Consider the following 5787-nt stretch of genomic DNA (forward strand, 5'->3'; position numbering starts at 1 on the left):
AAGGAAGGAAGGAAGGAAGGAAGGAAGGAAGGAAGGAAGGAAGGAAGTAGGGACACATTTATTAAGTGCCTGCTATATGACAGGTACGGTGCTAAGTGTTTACAAATATTATCTCATTTGATCCACAAAATACTCTTGGGAAGCATGTGCTATTACTATCTTCATTCATACATACACACACATATGTATATGTATGTATAATGTGTATGTATGTATGTATATATGATATGCTATTACTATCTTCATCAAATCATATGTGTGTGTATATATATATATAGTTGAGGAAACTGAGGCAAACAGAGGCTAAGTGACTGGCCCAGGGTCACAGAGCTACTAAACATCTAAGCCTAAATTTGAACTCAGATCTTCCTCACACCAGCATTCTATCCACTGCACAACCTCTCTGTCCTATCTTTCCATAGAAACATAGAATATCAAAACTGGAAAAGATCTTGGAAGTCACCCAGTCCAATAACTCATTTTATAGGTGCGAATACCAAGGCATAGAAAAAATTAAGAGACTTCCAAAAACATACAGGAAATTGGTATCAGAGTCATGATGAGAACCCATTTTTTTTTGCCTCTGAGGGCAGTGTTCTTCCCATGGACCAGACATGTTTATAGGTCTGTTTTTAGGTTTTTCATTTGCCATCATCAAGAAATTGTGCAATAGAAAGAGAAAATGGGCTGGCCATATAGCGTTGCTGGTTTGTGGCAAGAACAAGGAGTCACAGGAGATGGCAGGATGCCCCACTGGTAGTTTCCCTCTCATTTCAGGAGAAAACCAAAAAGCACATTTAGTAGGAACTCCTGGGGTGAACTTTGGGGAGGATATGGACAAGAGTGGGATGGGTTAGGGATGGGCAGGCATGGGATGGGCTTAACTCTGAACGGTCAAAGACAACTCCCTGATTAATGAGATCACAGATTCATTTGAGTGAACTGATTTATCATGACTTCAACTTAATGACCTTCAGCCATTTGGGGAGGGAGGAGAAGTGGGAGGAGTTGTACCTCTATAAAGAAGTTGTCCAGCATCTGGTACCTGCCATTTCTAAATAAGGCAAGGATTACTGGCAGTCTTGGGGCCTTCTTGATTGAGTAAACAATTATCTGGAATTTTAGAGAGCTCTTCCATTTCTTAGCATCTTTCCTCCTCTGGGAAATACATCTTATGTTTCTACCATTAGTCCATTATCTTTCCTACCAAATGAAAATAATTTGTTTGCCCTGTAATCTCCAACAAATCTATTCATTTCCTCTGCCGCTTCTTAGACACAAATATCAGATAGTATTATTTCTGAAGTCAATGCCCTTTTATTTCTCATAAAGAACAGATTTCATTTTTACTATGTTTTAACCTTTGAGGCTCTTTCTCATTTTATTTTATTTTTCTTATTTCCAACATCAATATTCCTTTCCTCCCATAAAAGCCTCCTTGAATGTCTTATCATGATGTGGAAATGACTGGGTGATCTAAGGTTATACTAAGCTTGGGACAAAATGGCAGCTCCCCTGAAGAATTTCTTGGCCACAGAAATTCATAACTCAGTTTACTAAATCATGAAGTGCTTGTGATTGTCTTCTGTAGATGAAATGCACACAATGGCTAAATCATCAGTCTTTTAAATGGAGTATATTCATTTATTCCTTTCATAAAAACCTTGCTATGCTTCTCTTTGTTTTATGCTGCATGATTTCCTATCTCCTTCTCCGCCCACACTAACCTTCTCCTTAGAAGCGTCTGTGTACAAACTGAGTACTAGTTTGTCTAGGAACCTGATGTTTCTTCCTTCGTTGCTAAATTCTAGCTCATTTCATGTAGCAGCTCAATGGATTTTTCCAAAAAATTCTCTACAATAGTGACATTTCCAATCATTTTTTCTTTTTTTAAAAAATGAATAGGATTTTAAGAAACCTTAAGAGGTTATCTATTTTATCCCCTTATTTACAGGCAGAGCCATTCCTAAATCTTCCTATATAGACAAAATTCTATGATCTTTTTAATCGTATCTGAAGAAGATTCCACAAATCCCCTCAATAAAATATCACATTCATTTTAATCTAGAAAATAAGTCATCCCTACTTTTGCACCTGACATATTCTTCATCTTACCTGACCCTTTTCAGTATCCTTAAGGAACTCACTACTCAGATTAATATTCCTTTCATTACCCTAACCAAAGAATTCTTTAACATCTTCATCTCTCAATATGCCCTTCTGAATCTCCCTTCCCTGACATTGTCCTCACCCCAATATGGTCACAGTTTACACCTCAATGTCTCACAAAACAACTACTTATAAGATGCTAAGCTCAAAAGTTCTACTCTCTGGGGCAGCTAGGTGGTGCAGTGAGTAGAGCACCGGCCCTGGAGTCAGGAGGACCTGAGTTCAAATGTGGCCGCAGACACTTAACACTTACTAGCCATGTGACCTTGGGCAAGTCATTTAACACCAATTGCCCTCCAAAAAGCCAAAAAAAATTTCTACTCCTCAAACACAACTTCCTATACTTCTCTCTCCCCTCTCCATCACTCATAATAAACCTGCTCTTTGACCGCCAGTATCTCAGATAATTTTCTTTATTTTTTTCATGGTGCCAATTTTAAATAGATTTTATTCTCTAAGACAATTGCATTTCCACTTGTTTACAGTACTGATAAAGTGCAAGGTTGTTCACTTCTCTCCCTCTGCACACATTCAAGTATTCAGGATGCCCAGATTTACACAGTAGCTTAAATGTTGTCTTTAAACTGCTACTGCCTTGGCTACAAATTTGAGTCCTTCAATTTTTGGAAAGCTGTGTGGAATGCTCTTTCTGGTGTGTTTAGTTGTTTTAGTCTCCTTTGCTCAGACGTCCTTTATCATTGGAGATAGTGATCTTGTTCTCCTTGCCTGTGCTCTTATCCACAGCAGAAACACTGAGGATGCCATTTGCATCAATGTCAAATGTTACTTCAATCTGAGGAACACCCCTGGGTGCTGGAGGAATTCCTGTGAATTCCTCATATTTGTCAAGCAGATTGTTGTCCTTTGTCATAGCTCTCTCACCTTCATAAATCTGAATAAACACACCAGGCTAGTTGTCTGAATAGGTGGTAAAGGTCTGTGTCTGCTTGGTGGGGATGGTGGTATTGCGTTTCATCAGAACGGTCATAACTCCACTAGCAGTTTCAATTCCAAGGGAAAGAGGAGTGACATCCAACAACAGCAAGTCCTGCACATTCTCAGATTTATCTCCAGACAAAATGGCAGCCTGGACAGCTGCACCATAAGCAACAGCCTCATCAGGATTGATATTCTTATTGAGCTCCTTGCCATTGAAGAAGTCTTGCAGAAACTTCTGGATTTTGGAGATTCAAGTGGAACCACCCACCAGGACGATGTCATGAATCTGAGACTTATCTAGCTTGGCATCTCTTAAGGCCTTCTCCACCGGCTCTAGGATGCCACGGAAGAGATCAGCATTCAGCTCTTCGAAACAGGCTCGGGTGACTGATGTATAGAAGTCAGTACCTTCATAGAGGGAATCACTTTCAATACTGGCCTGGGTACTGGAAGAGAGGGTGTATACTTTGCATGTTCACAAGCAGTATGGAGATGGCAAACAGCCCTCTTGTTCTCACTGATGTCCTTCTTGTGCTTTCACTTGAACTCGGCAATGAAATGGTTGACCATTCGGTTGTCAAAGTCCTCCCCACCCAAGTGGGTGTCCCCAGCTGTGGACTTGACCTCAAAGATGCCATCTTCAATGGTAAGAATGGAGACATCAAAAGTACCACCTCCAAGGTCAAAAATCAACACATTTCTCTTGGCACCAACCTTTTTGTCCAAGCCATAAGCAATAGCAGCAGCAGTTGGCTCATTAATGATTCGAAGCACATTGAGACCAGCTATGGTTCCAGCATCTTCAGTGGCCTGACGTTGGGAATCATTGAAATAAGCTGGTACTGTGACCACAGCATTTGTGACAGTCTTCCCAAGGTAAGCTTCAGCAATTTCTTTCATCTTGGTCAAGACCATAGAAGATACTTCCTCTGGATAGAAACTTTTGGTCTCCCCTTTGTATGCCACTTGGACCTTAGGCCTGCCTGAGTCATTCACCACCCTAAAAGGCCAATGTTTCATGTCTGATTGTGCTACTGAATCATCAAATCTGCGACCAATCAGACGTTTGGCATCAAAAACTGTTTTGGTGGGATTCATTGCAACTTGTTTCTTTGCAGCGTCACCTATTAAACGTTCTCTGTTGGTGAAGGTGACATAGCTTGGGGTGGTCCTGTTTCCTTGGTCATTAGCAATGATCTCCACTTTCCCATGTTGGAAGACTCCCACAGAGGAGTAAGTGGTGCCAAGATAAAAGCCAACTGCGGGTCCCCTCGACATGTTTGCTGGGGAGTCAAGGGGTTGTAGCTGACCACTGTGGAGAGAGGAGGGCTGCTGCTGCTCTGAGTAGACCCTCAGATAATTTTCATAGCCCAATCTGGCTTCACTTCTAAACTAGCCTTGACCCAACTGTACATATTTGATTGTGTTAGAATTAGAAAAACAAGTTCCCTGAATACATGTATTTTCCTTTTGCATTTTCCTTAGCAAAATGCCTGGAACATACTATTTTGTGGTTGTTGTTGATCAGATGTGTCCCTGTTTGGGGAGTTTTCTTGGCAGAGATACTAGAGTGGTCTGCCATTTCCTTCTCCAGCTCATTTTACAGATGAGAAAACTGATGCTAATACAGTGAAGTGACTTGCCCAGGGTCACCCAGCTAGTAAGTGCCTGAAGTCAGGTTTGAACTCAGGAATATGAGTCTTCCTGACTCTAGGCTCAGTGCTCTATCCACTGCACCACCTAGCTGCCCCCAAAACACACTAAGCACTTAATAAATACTTGTGGAATGGCTTAACAAATTGTGGTACATGAATGTAATGGAATATTACTGTGCTGAAAGAAATGGTAAATGTGATGAATAGGGAGAAATATTTACGTGAACAGATGCAGAATGAAGCAGAACCAAAAAAAATAAAATACACAGTGACTATAACAATGTAGATAGAAAATACTGCACCCTATTTAATTTTGAAGACTAATCCTTAACTCTAAGAACTGTCCTGGATGAACACTGTATAATAACTGCATTTTAATGAAACGAAGGAACCATAATTTCAATGGTGTTAAGTATTCCTTCATTATATGTAGATTACAATCCCTTGTATTCATGAATTACTATGACTCCTCCTCTCCCAAAAAAGAAACCCAGTTGAATACTGGCCAACCTTCTGACCTCTCCAAATTTCTCTAAATTGGTCTTTGGATGACAGATATGTAATCTGTTGCTGGTCTTGGACTTTTCCCACTTGTGTTAGTATAACCTTAACTAATTCAGGGTCATCTCCAGACCATGATGGGACATGAATTTTAGCAGATTCATAATAATGAGATTAAAAATATTTAATATTGAACAGATTCAAAATATTCTTAACATTACTAATGACATGCATAGCAATGCAAATTTAAGGATAAACAGTAATATAATTAGCAATTTCATTTTTTCCCAACTCTGTTCTTGTCTACAGGAGACTATTAAAATCCTAGTAAGTGAAGTCCACCTTTATTAAACACCTACTAGGTAGGGGGCCTTGTGCTAAATCCTGGAGATACACAGAGAAGTAAAGAATGGTCCCTGACCTTTGGGAGCCCACAGTCTAATGGAGGAGACAAGGTGAAAACCACTATGCACCAAACACACACACACACACACACACACACACACACACACACACACACACA

The 5787-nt window shown here is 40.2% G+C and overlaps 1 protein-coding gene and 1 pseudogene across 1 annotated transcript in view; both read right to left on the reverse strand.

The window, feature by feature from the left end:
• The window catches only part of SNX25 (sorting nexin 25), a 256900-nt gene that overhangs the window by 142923 nt on the left and 108190 nt on the right, over positions 1–5787 (reverse strand). The gene's annotated exons all lie outside the window — the stretch shown is intronic.
• Positions 2577–4518, reverse strand: LOC138167235 (heat shock cognate 71 kDa protein pseudogene; annotated as a pseudogene).

This window comes from Petaurus breviceps, unplaced genomic scaffold (genome assembly GCF_028583685.1).
Source record: "Petaurus breviceps papuanus isolate PSGF00001 unplaced genomic scaffold, PetGlider_PUasm1.0 126, whole genome shotgun sequence".
In the NCBI taxonomy this organism is placed as follows: domain Eukaryota; kingdom Metazoa; phylum Chordata; class Mammalia; order Diprotodontia; family Petauridae; genus Petaurus; species Petaurus breviceps.